Source organism: Sapajus apella, unplaced genomic scaffold (assembly GCF_009761245.1).
Source record: "Sapajus apella isolate SASKATOON/1434 unplaced genomic scaffold, GSC_monkey_1.0 scaffold54, whole genome shotgun sequence".
In the NCBI taxonomy this organism is placed as follows: domain Eukaryota; kingdom Metazoa; phylum Chordata; class Mammalia; order Primates; family Cebidae; genus Sapajus; species Sapajus apella.
Genome location: NW_022436994.1, coordinates 10,027,013 through 10,039,070, shown reverse-complemented (window position 1 = coordinate 10,039,070; position 12,058 = coordinate 10,027,013). Strand labels below are relative to the sequence as shown.

The window sequence follows — 12,058 nt, the reverse complement described above, 5'->3', positions numbered from 1 at the left end:
GTTAATATTTAATTAACATATATTATGATTATTAACTTGACCACAGGCTTTTCTTTTTCCGATTTTTCTGGTTTTAGTTTTCACAAATACACCATGCCAACTAACATCAAAGAGGGGAAGGCGGGAGAGGTTTAAATCTGCAGCTGTGGCAATTCAGACCATGTGGTTCAAGCCAGCCCATAGTCTGAATTGTGGGCTTCAGCTCATACTAGCTGTGTAATTTGAGCAAATTCCTCAATCTCATTAAAGCCTCAATTTCCTCATCTAGAAAATGGGAACAATAATGATCCCAACTCTTATGCTGTTGTGAGACTTACAAGCTCTTACCAGTCTTCATACATAGTGAGCTCTCTCTCTCACCAACATAAGGTTATTAGTAATACCTCAGTTAACAGTTTCCTGCCCTTGATACTGAATTACAGTCGTAAGCAAAAAGGTTTACACCATTTTCAACTGAAGATGACTGTATTTTTCTCATTTTTTCCTCTTTTTCTTCCCATTTCCCATATTCCTCCAGTCCCACTAACTTTGAAAAGCAAATAAAAGCACTTTTCTCCCTCTGCATAATTTCCCTGCTGGCTGCCACTGTTCACAGCACTTGATATAGCAAATTCTGGCAATGCTTTCCCATTTGCTTTATCTAGAAGGTTGTTATTTACTGCTCCTGCCGTTTTGGGGGCGAAGATGTTAGTGATCTACCAAGAGGACTTTCCAAAAATAACAAGGCATGTTTTCACAACAGTCAGTATGTGGAGGGCACTGTCATGTTGGTTTCTTAGCTTTACTCACAGCATGGCAACAGTAGATTTTGAATGATTCTTAGACTAAACTACTTTGATATAACTAGTGAGGTTGTCTTTTGTTTTCTTGACGATATCATATGTAGGAGGACTATCAGTACCAAGAACCACCCCATCTTCTAGGGAGAAATGAATTCCACATTGTCCAATTTTGCTCCCACCAACAACAGCACCAATTTACTCTGCCTGAAGTATGAAAGCATCAGAAACACCACATCCGGCCCAGCCAAGGACTCGCCATGTCTACCTGCCCTGCCCAGCCTCTGTCCAGTCTCTGGCTTCTCTGTGCCACCTTCACAGCTAGGATTACCCACACTTGGATCCCAGGCTTCAGGACAGGACTCCACAGCTAGCCCACACATCAGAGTCTGCCCCACCTGCTACTCAGAGAATACTGGCCCAGGTTCCCTTACTATTGTAGGTGCAAGGGACTAATAGTCTATTCTATTTAGTGAGAAAAGATGGGAACAACATGGGACTTACAAACTTGGAGTTAATCAAAAGCGATTAAGTGGCACTCAGAGCCTTTGGTCAACAGAGAAGGCTCAGAATAAGTGTTAGCTGCAGTCATCACTGTCACCATCATTAATATTTTTACTGATGTAGATTATTAATACAAATAATATTGTTATCAATGAAGAGAAGCTATCTTACTAGCCAAGATCAGCACAGGGCTTTTTAAAACAGAGTTCAGAATTTAATTTAAAAAGTGATTGCAAGCTACTGCAAGGTTGGAACAGGGACCAATGTTATTTGGTTGTTTTAAAAGGTCAATGCACAGCTGCCACATGGAGAGTAGACTGCAGAACGCCAAAGGGAGTAGATCCAGAGGCTGTTTGGGGGCACCAGCAGAGACTGCCAGCCAGCCTGAAAGTGTAAGCACATGCAAGACAGTATGCGCCTGGGGGACCCAGGGCAGAGCCAGGGTGTCCAGAGACACTGAGACTGAACCACTTCTACCTGAGAAGGGCTGAAGGTGGGAGGGGCCAAGGTGACAAGGTGGAGGCTCACCTCACCTCACCCATTTTCTCCTGTCTCAGCTGACTCATTCAGTCACTTCCCTCTCACCCTCAAGTCTTTACCAAAGCTGAGCTTCCTCCCTAACTACAAGAGGGGCAAACTCTCCCCTTTTCTTTATAGCACCTTCACACTTTACACCACGACATCGAATGACAATGTATTCATACAGAAAGTAGGCATTTTGTTTATTGGTTTATTTTATGCTTAAGAGAGTCTATATGGCTGTCATGGGAGCCCTACCTTCCAGAAAGAGAACAACCACATCCAACACAGTTTCTAACACACTCTGGATACAGGTGGGATGAGCTTTGAACACATCCAACATAAAAAAAACGAACAGAAAACAGGTACAGTGAGACTGCACACTAATCTTAAAAAAGACATTCCACATTTGCTACCTTTAAATTACCAGCTTTCCTAGTACATTAAACAAGATTCAGGTAGCCAAAGTCTGAGTTTTGTTTTCAATGTTACAAGAATTCTTTTTTTTTGTTTGTTTGTTTTTGAGATGGGGTCTCACTCTGTCACCCAGGCTGGAGTGCAGTGACGTGATCTTGGCTCACTGCAACCTCTGCCTCCCGGGTTCAAGCAATTCTCCTGCCTCAGTCTCCTGAATAACTGGGATTACAAGCATGCACCACCATACCCAGCTAATTTTTGTATTTTTAGTAGAGATGGGGTTTCACCATGTTGGCCAGGCTAATCTCGATCTCCCGGCCTCAAGTGATCTGCCTGCCTCAGCCTCCTTCTAAATGTTAGGATTACAGGCGTGAGACACCACGCCTGGCCCAATTTCACAAGACTTCTAAGAGCTGGATGCTGTTTAGGCCAACGTCCTTGACTGTCTGGGAGACCTGGGGCCCAGCTGCTGCTCAGGATGGTGGAGAGGAGACCCCACCTCAGCTCAAGCCCCATCTTCAGTTCCCCTGGGAGGTGGTTTACTGTGAAGTCAGCCTTCTTTGCTGCTCAGGATGGTGGAGAGGAGACCCCACCTCAGCTCAAGCCCCATCTTCAGTTCCCCTGGGAGGTGGTTTACTGTGAAGTCAGCCTTCTTTATGAGCACCAACCTCCTCTCGTTATACTCTGAAATGCCTGTGTTTGCAAGCAAAAATGTACAGCTGGAATTCAAGAGCATAATCTATGAAATTCTCATAAAAGTGAGATTCTAGGTGTGTTAATCTAAGCCTAATGCATTTGGATACCTCTCACCTTTAAAAGAAGCTATCATGTGAAAAGGCTAGAGATTTTTCTATGAGCAAAACCAGGTATGCTGTATTGAGAACAGAATTCTGGAATGAGGAAGGCTCAGGCCAGCACAAGGAAGGTTACAGACTCAGGGTCCCTGCCCAACACTTTTACCTTTTCATCTCAATGCCTCTTATCACCTGTTCCTGGGCCTTTAAATCTAAAAAGAGAAAGCCAGAAAAAGAAAAGCAGCCCCTCTGCCCCTCTTCTTTCTGAGAAAGCACCCAGATAAACACAAATGTTCGTTCCCTCCAAGACTTGTTCACTCCACCCCGGGTGTCCCAGGTCTGGGGACAGGCGAAGGTGGATGTAAAGAACAGAAAGCTTTTCTGGCTGGGAGACAGGGCCCCATCCCTGAGGAACCTCACACAAGTGCAGCATTTATATATATTTACAAAGAGAAAACCTCAACAAACTCAAGTTCCCTATTTAACAGAATCTTACAGTAAGTCCTTTTGGTAAAGTGAAGAATTATTTGACAGAGCAAAACTCCTCTACTAATTGAAGACTATGTAACATCCAACTTTGACATTAATTACCAACACTGACTATCAGTAATGCTGAGTCCTACGGGCCTGGGAAAAACTCCTACTCCCCTTTGTGGGACCCTGTATCACTTGGTCTCTTGGATCCCCAAGCTCTTCTTTCAACCAGCCTTCTGTTCAGGCTGCTGCCTTCTTCTTTTTATTCCCAGCAAAACATTTTGAGTCATTTTCTTTCCACCTCATCTTCCAATATGCCCCACCGTGAAATCTCTACCAATCGCAAGTGACTTCCAAGAATCATAACCAAACTTGCTTTTCTGAGTTTCTGCCCATCTGATACCTCCACAACATCTGACATGAATGTCCCACCCTTAGACTCCTCAGGCTGTCCCTCTCCTCCACCCCTCCACCCTCACCTGCCGTCCCTCTCCTCCATCTCACTGGTTTCCTTAGGCTGACCCTTCCCGCTGCCTGCCCCTTACACTCCAAAGAACACAGCACTATCTCTGTATCTTCCCTGAACTACATACACCCCTGAACTGCAACAGCTGCCTACTATGTATCCTTTCTGCATCCCCTACCTTGGCCACCCTGACTGCTGCCTGTTACCTCTCTGACAAATCTGAGCAAACACTCTTGAGTTAGATAAACTGCCCCAATTTCTAAAGATAAGCCCCAATTCTTTAGCATGAATCAGGGTCTTGGCAGGGCAGACACATGCACAGCATGGTCCCTGCCCAGCCCCATCCCTATCACTCCCTTCCCCCAGGAACACAGGAGTATCAGGATCCCTTCAATGGTATCATTTCTTTGCACAGGTTCTTCCTTCTGACCAGGCGCTTGCCCCTTCTCAACTGCTGACCTCCAATGTCATCTGCCTCATAAGGTCTCTGCACGTTTCTCCATATCAACAATGACTGCCTCTGGTCTTTTCCTGTTTTGTTTTTGGAAGGGAAGAGGGGTGGTTGTGTATGTGCACATAGGTGTGCTCAGTGGAAGGTATATCTAGACAGAAATGAACATAACACAAACAGTCACATACACTGCATGGAAATCCGTTATGACAACTTTTAGCTGATGTAAAGTTCTATGAAGCGATGAGTTCTCTAATGAGAAAGTGAAAAGCCAAGGCAAAGAGGTTTTACATGTCTAATTTGTTTAATGCAAGGTACATCCTTCAAGAATTCCAGATAAAGGAGAACAGAAACCAGTATTTAAGGACACAGACCCTGCAGTCAAAAATCCCTGCCCACCCACTGATTGGTGATACAACCTTGGCTTTCTAAGCCTCCACTCTGCTCATCAGTAAAGTCAGAGAAACAACACTTCCATTGCAGAAGTAGTACAGAGCTCACGTGAGAAAACATATTAGATGTATCTGACATTACTGCACACGTACCTATGGGTCCATACCAGTCCAATTATTATCCCCAACTGACACATGAGGGTAGACTATTCAAGTCCTATAGACTTGGCCAGGCCTATGACCTCTGGGTGTCACAGCTCTCAGCCAGTGAGCGTGTGTGTGGTCATACTCTCATGAGGACAAAATGGACTTTCCTTGTGACCATCTTGGGGTCTTGGTCAGAGTGTTGATGTTTTCATTACCTGAGGCCCAGCTCAACTTGGAAGGGAAGGAACGGCCACCCCCAGAGAGCAGTAAGTACAACAATCAGTGACAAAGCATCACGGGAGCATTCAAGTCAGCTAGCTAAAGTCTCTGCAAACAGTACTTTTCCGTTCTCATTAGTTACAGGCTGCCAGGATATTTTAGCTGTGAACAGAATGAAGACAGGCTGGAGAAACAGTCCTACTATTTATAAAGCCTTGGTGTTAGCCAATTTGATCCTCTTCGGCATATAAATGGGCCAAGATCCTCCAAGCAGGCCTGCTCTGAGAGTGGCTGGAAGGCTGGCAGGGAATGCCCCAAGATCTGGGCCCCAGGCTGGCCATCCAGCTCCTTCCAATGTCCAGGGTAACCATGCTTTGTTAGTTTACATCTGACATTTGGGTAGGGGGCTGTCTGCCTATCTCACTTCAAGCCATAATAGTCACTTTTTATTGCCTCGCTTAAAAAGTGTTTCGGAGGAGTATTTTTGACTCATGTGTAAATTAGCAATCCCCATACTATTACCCTTTTGACTGGCAGAACTAGATATTTCATCAAACATAATTATATGATTTGACTGAAAATCCAAAAAAATAAATAGAAAAATACTTCAGAAATCCAGCCAAGTTTCTGACAATGTTCATTACATTCATTTGATAATTCTTTGTAGTGAATTATATACAGGTCTTTCAATAAGTACAGCCACAATAAAACAAATGTCAGAAAGCCATTTGTCATAGAGAACATTTACTTGGGCTGCCAAGGAAAAGCAGTTAGTTCTTGCCTTAGAAGAGGCTTAACAAGGAGATACTTCACCATAAGGTCATTCCATTCCCTAGGGGCAGGCCTGGCAGGAAAAGGAGACCTGATACCTATCTGTTAACACACTTACTGAAGTCCCATCTCAACATGGGATGGTCCATGCAAGTTTGACAGCCACAAGGTTCACCTGACAAAACCAACTGTCTCCAGACAAAGGCATTAAAAATACTTAAGTGATGAACCTGAGTAGCCTGCCCCATATCAACAAACACTGTAACGAGGGTCTTCTGTAGAAAGTGTCTATATGTTTTCCATCTACTATGGTTTGAATATGTCCCCTCCAAAATTCAGCTGTGGAAACTTAATGGCCAATGTGATGGTATTAAGAAGTGACTGGGTTATGAGGGCTCCTCCCCTGTGAGTAGATTAAGGCGTTTACTAAAAAGGCTTCACGCAACACCCAGCTCTCTTCCCCTTCTGTCCCTGTCACCATGTGAGGACACAGCATGCTACCCCTCCAAAGGATACAGCATCAGGTGCCATCTTAGAAGCAGAGAGTAGCCCTCACCAGACAACTGAACCTGCCAGAGCCTTCATCTTAGATTTCCCAGCCTCCAGAACTATAGGAAAATAAAATTTTGTATAAACACCTGGTCTCAGGTATTCTGTTATAGCAGCACAAATTAGCTGAGACACCATCCTTGCACTAGCCATCCTCAAAGCCATGGATCCTAGGTGATACCAAGTTCACATGGAAGACAAGAGACATAGAACATCAATTAGAGGGGAATAAAAAGGACAGGCCATCAAGGGGCACCTCTGCCTAGCCACAAAGGGTTGTACACAGAATTGACCACATCCTGGGAGGTTGTCGTCTCTGGGAAACAGAGGCTCCCAGAGGCTAAAGGAATGGTCCATAGTCACATACACTAAGTGGCTGAGCCAAATTCTAGCCTCACCCCAGTCCTTCAGGCTATAATGCACCTGCCAGGCCCCTGCCTGCATCCACCACATTTGGTACCTGAACACAAGCTTCCCCACAGAGTACTGAGCTTCCTGATACTCACTGACATGGCTGTAGTCTACTCCCATGTGCCTTCAGCCTCCACTCTCCTTGGCCTTAATAGGCTTCTCTCATTTCCTTTGCTGCACGCCTGCCTGCCTGTCCCAATTTCAAGAGTCTAGCAGACAGAAAGTGGAATTAATTCCTGGTCTGTGCAGCACATAGTGAACATGAACAGCAGTAAGTCCTTTAAGAGCCAGGGCAGCCTTTTCATCAGTCTATCCATGGTCACTCCTGAGGATGAGTAGCTCTAGTTGCCCCAGAAGAGATGTGAAGAGTGACTACTGACCCAACCAGAGGGCTTCCACACAGCCCCCAGAACACCTGCCCAAGACACTGGAGTAATAGTAAGTGTGATGTAATTCTGTCTTACACTTAGTTCACAAATAATGATGGTATACTTCTCAATGTTGCTGGCACTAAGAGAAGCTTCTTCAGCTTCCTCGCACTCACCACCCAGAACCACAGTTAATGTTAACATCAGGTTGAACTAAAACTCCACTTAGATGTGAGAACTGTCCCCACAGTATGATTTAATACAATCTGGGTGACACACTCCTGAGACCATGTTCTGCATTGGTAGCTACAGGAACCTACCTCCTGACCCTTGCTCCAGCTTAGGCAGAAAGCTGGACATGGACCACCTGCCACCTCCACTGTCCTACTCCCACTCCAAAAGAATACAGAAAGAGGAAGAAAAAAAAAAACTACTTCATAGATCTTTCTTCCTAAGGATGTGCTCATTTCGTTCAGATATCAAGTGAAATCACAGTGATAGTGTGATTCAGTGCATGTTGGACAGCAAGGAGGGAAGAAGGTGGCCTGAGCTTGAGCGATGAGGAGAATGGCAGGACTCTTCCTAGAGAAAGAAGTCAGGAAGCTGATGTGGTCCCCTGTAGATCTGCAGGACATCAGGACAATTAAACTAGGACCAAACATAAGAAGAGGCAGAGTGCAGGGAACTGAGGTCAGAGTGAGCCACGGATATATGGCTTCAGGCTCTGGGAATGGATGAGCTCTCCAAGGAAGAAGACTGCAGAAAGAAGCAAAGGGCTGATTATAAATATAATCTTGAGAACACCCACGTTTAAGGGGCGGAAACCAGACAAGCCTAAGAAAGAGACTGAAAGACTAATCATTGGGGAGGAAGAAAATCAGGAAAGTACAGAAGTCAAACACATGTGTTTCAAGGAAAAGGGACAGCTGATAGCATCAATTAACAGAGGAGATCAATAAAAGGAAGCCTGAAGACAGACCACTCACTTTAACCCCAAGGAAGTTGTCCATAGCTTGTGAGAGAGCCACAATATTAATAAAAGCAGAAATCAAACTGCTGATGTCAACACAAGAGTAGAAGACAGGGACTGGGTAGAATTGAGGACAAAGAAGGAAAGCACAGGGCAAAATGAAAGGGAATAATGTACTTGACAGTAACAAAGCAGGAGAAGATTATTGGATACGGGAGGCTGACCAGGCAAAGAGGCAGAAGACAAAAGAAAGGGGAAAAAACATACAGAAGTTTTTAGTGAAGAAAGTATAGTACTTTCAACAAATGATGCTGGTATAACCAGATATCCATATACACACAAAAAAGAAACTTCAACCTATATCTTGCATCATATACTAAAAATAACTCAAAATGAATCATGGACCTAAATATAAAACCTGAAACTATAAAACTTTTAATAGACAACATAGGAGAAAATCTATGTGACTGAGTTAGGCCAAGATTTCCTAGATATGACACCAAAACCATGATCCATAAAAGAAAAAAAAAAAAAACTGACACACTGCACATCACCAAAATTAAATTCTGTTTTTCAAAAGGCAATGTTAAGAAAATGAAAAGGCAGTCCAAAGACTGGGAGAAAATATTTGCAAATTACATATCTGATAAAGTACTCAGATCCAGAATATGCAGAGAGCTCTCAAAACTCAATAATAAGAAAAGCAACCCAAACAAAGCAACTGGAACTGATTTTAATTGTCCAATTTTTAAAAATGGACAAAAGATTTGAACTGACACTTCATCAAAGAAAATATAAAGGATAGCCAGGCACGGTGGCTCACGCCTGTAATCTCAGCACTTTGGGAGGCTGAGGCAGGCAGATCACAAGGTCAAGAGATCGAGACCATCCTGGCCAACATGGCGAAACCCCGTGTCTACCAAAAAATACAAAAATTTGCTGGGTGTGGTGGTGCGCACCTATCCCAGTTACTCGTGAGGCTGGGGCAGGAGACTTGCTTGAACCTGGGAGGCGGAGGTTGCAGTGAGCCGAGATTGCACCACTGCACTCCAGCCTGGCGCCTGATGACAGAGCGAGACTCTGTCTCAAAAAAAAAAAAAAAATATATATATATATATGTGTGTATATATATATATATGTGTGTGTGCATATATATATATGTGTGTGTGTATATATATATGTGTGTATATATATATATATATATGACAATATTATTGCTTATTAGAGAACTGCAAATTCAAACTATAGTGAAATACCATAATGAACCTATGAAAATGTCTAGTTTGTTTGTTTGTTGTTTTGAGAGTCTCACTCTGTCGCCCAGGCTGGAGTACAGTACTGTTCTCTTGGCTCACTGCAACCTCTACCCCCTGGGGTCAAGCAATTCTCGTGCCTCAGCCTCCCTAGTAGCTAGGCTTATAGGCATGTGCCACCACACCAGGTTAATTTTTTCATTTTTAGTAGAGATGGGGTTTCACCATGTTGGCCAGGCTGGTCTCGAACTCCTGACCTCATGTGATCTGCCTAACTCGGCCTCCCAAAGTGCTGGGATTACAGGCATGAGCCACTGCACCTGGCCAAGAATGTCTAAATTTAAAACACCAAATGCTAGCAGGCATGCTGCCTCATGCCTATAATCCCAGCACTTTGGGAGGCTGAGGCAGAAGGATCACTTGAGCCCAGGCGTTTGAGACCAGCCTGGGCAACATAGCAAGGCCTCATCTTTAAATTAAAAAAATAAACAAAACACTAAATGTTAGGATGAAGAGCAAGTGGAACTGATATATGCTAGCAGGGATGTAAAGCATACAGTACTCTGGAAAACACTCTGGCACCTGTCATATGGAATAGCTATGCTACTCCTAGGTTACTCACTCAGAGAATGAAGTGTTCATCCAACATAAAGACTTCTACACAAATGATCACAGCACAAATGGTCATATTTGTTGACCATCTGTGTTCCACCAAAAGACAGAAACCCAATATTCATCAATAGATGAATAGACAATAAACAATAAAAAAGAAATGAATTATTCATATATATAACATGATTGAACCTAAAAATAATTATCCTGAAAGAAATCAGACCAAAAAAGAGTATATACTTTGAATATCTGTACATTCATGTTCACAGCAGCACTGTTTACAATAGCTGAAAGGTGGAAGGAACTCAAATGTCCATCACTGGATGAACGGATAAACAAAAAGTAATATATCCATACGATGGATTACTCAGACTTAAAAAGGAAGGACATTCTGACACATGCTACAACATGGATGAACCTTGAAGACATTATGCTAAGTAAAATAAGCCAGTCAGACACACAAAAATTATTATGATTCCACTTGCATGAGGTACCCAAAGAGTCAGTTCATAGAGACAGAAAGTAGAATGGTGGTTTCCAGGGACTGGGAGCACAGGAAAGGGAGTCACTGTTTCATGGGTACAGAGTTTCAGTTTGAGAACAGACTTTTAAAAGTCCTGGACTTCAATGGTGATGATGGTTACATGACAATGTGAATGTACTTAATGTCACACAGCTCCATGATTGAAAAAGGTTACAATGGTAAATTCTGTGTATTTTACCGAAATTTTCAGAAACCAAATAAATTTTTAAAGTATATACTGTATGATTCCTTTTGTATAATTCTAGGAAATGTAAACCAATCTATTGTGACAGAAAACAGAGATGTGGTTGCCTAAGGATGGGAATGGAGGTGAAAGGATGGGAAGCAGGAGGGGGTCCAAAGAAACTTCTAGGGGCAATGACTGTTCATTAGCTTGACTATGGTGATGGTTTCATAGGGGTGTATATACATCAAAATTTATCAAATTGTATACTTTAAATAAACACAGTATGGCACACAAGAAAACAAAAATGGACTAAATTAAAAAGAAGGTGGGCAAAGAGAAAGGATTAAAAGAGAAAAGGGAGCCAGAGTTAGTATTTGGTGGTTGACAGCATCATCCTGAGAGAAAAAACAAAGTATTCATTGTGTTTGGAACGATCTCATGAATAAAATCAAAGATTGTGGAATGATCTCATGAATACAATCAAAGATTTTGGAATGATCTGATGAATAAAATCAAAGGCCGTTTATGAAGAAAAGTCATCCGTAGAGAAAGAAAAAAAGTACAGTCAAGAGAAAGTATCATTGATGAGGGCAAAAATGTCCTCCCTGTGCAAGAGGATGGTGGCCACCTTGATTCAAATCTAAATACAAACCAGAGTCAAGGGCAGCTCAGGAGGGAAACAGCCCACTCCAATTCCCTGGGACAAGCACACAGGAATAGGAGTCCCAGGGATGGCCAGGCATGGTGGCTCATACCTGTAATCCCAGCACTTTGGAAGGCCAAGGCAGGATGATCACTTGAGCTCAGAAGTTCAAAACCAGCCTAGCCAACATAGTAAAAACCGTCTCTACAAAAATATAAAAGTTAGCCGGCTATGGTGGCATATTCCTGTGATCCCAGCTACTCAGGAGGCTGAAGGTAGGGGGATTGTTGAGGCCAGGAGGCTTCAGTGAGCTGAGATTATGCTGTTACTGTCTAGCCTGGGCAACAGAGCCCAAGAGTCTGAGAGACAAAAGAGAAGGGACTCCTTTACACAGTAAGGCAGGCAAGGCCAGGGTGTGGACATGCTGAAGACACAGGCACACCACCAAGACTATCTCACAGGAGCTTCTTCCTGGGATGGGCATGAAACCCAGGAAGCCAACAAAGCATAGGAGCTGACAGCAGCCCGAGAGGAGCTCAGGATTCTGACTCCGTAACTCCTTCTAAATGTTTTTGGGATAGAACAAATACGGTCACAAGATCACTCATT

The 12,058-nt window shown here is 43.3% G+C and overlaps 1 protein-coding gene and 1 long non-coding RNA gene across 2 annotated transcripts in view; both read right to left on the bottom strand.

Moving 5' to 3' along the window:
• Nucleotides 1-12,058, bottom strand: part of NUDCD3 (NudC domain containing 3) — a 111,212-nt gene that overhangs the window by 56,221 nt on the left and 42,933 nt on the right. The window lies entirely within an intron of this gene.
• On the bottom strand, nucleotides 61-9,044 carry LOC116527373. The gene is made up of 2 exons (XR_004258520.1): nucleotides 2,813-9,044; nucleotides 61-2,718 (listed from the first exon to the last, which is right to left on the bottom strand). It is a non-coding gene; the product is annotated as an uncharacterized LOC116527373 (long non-coding RNA).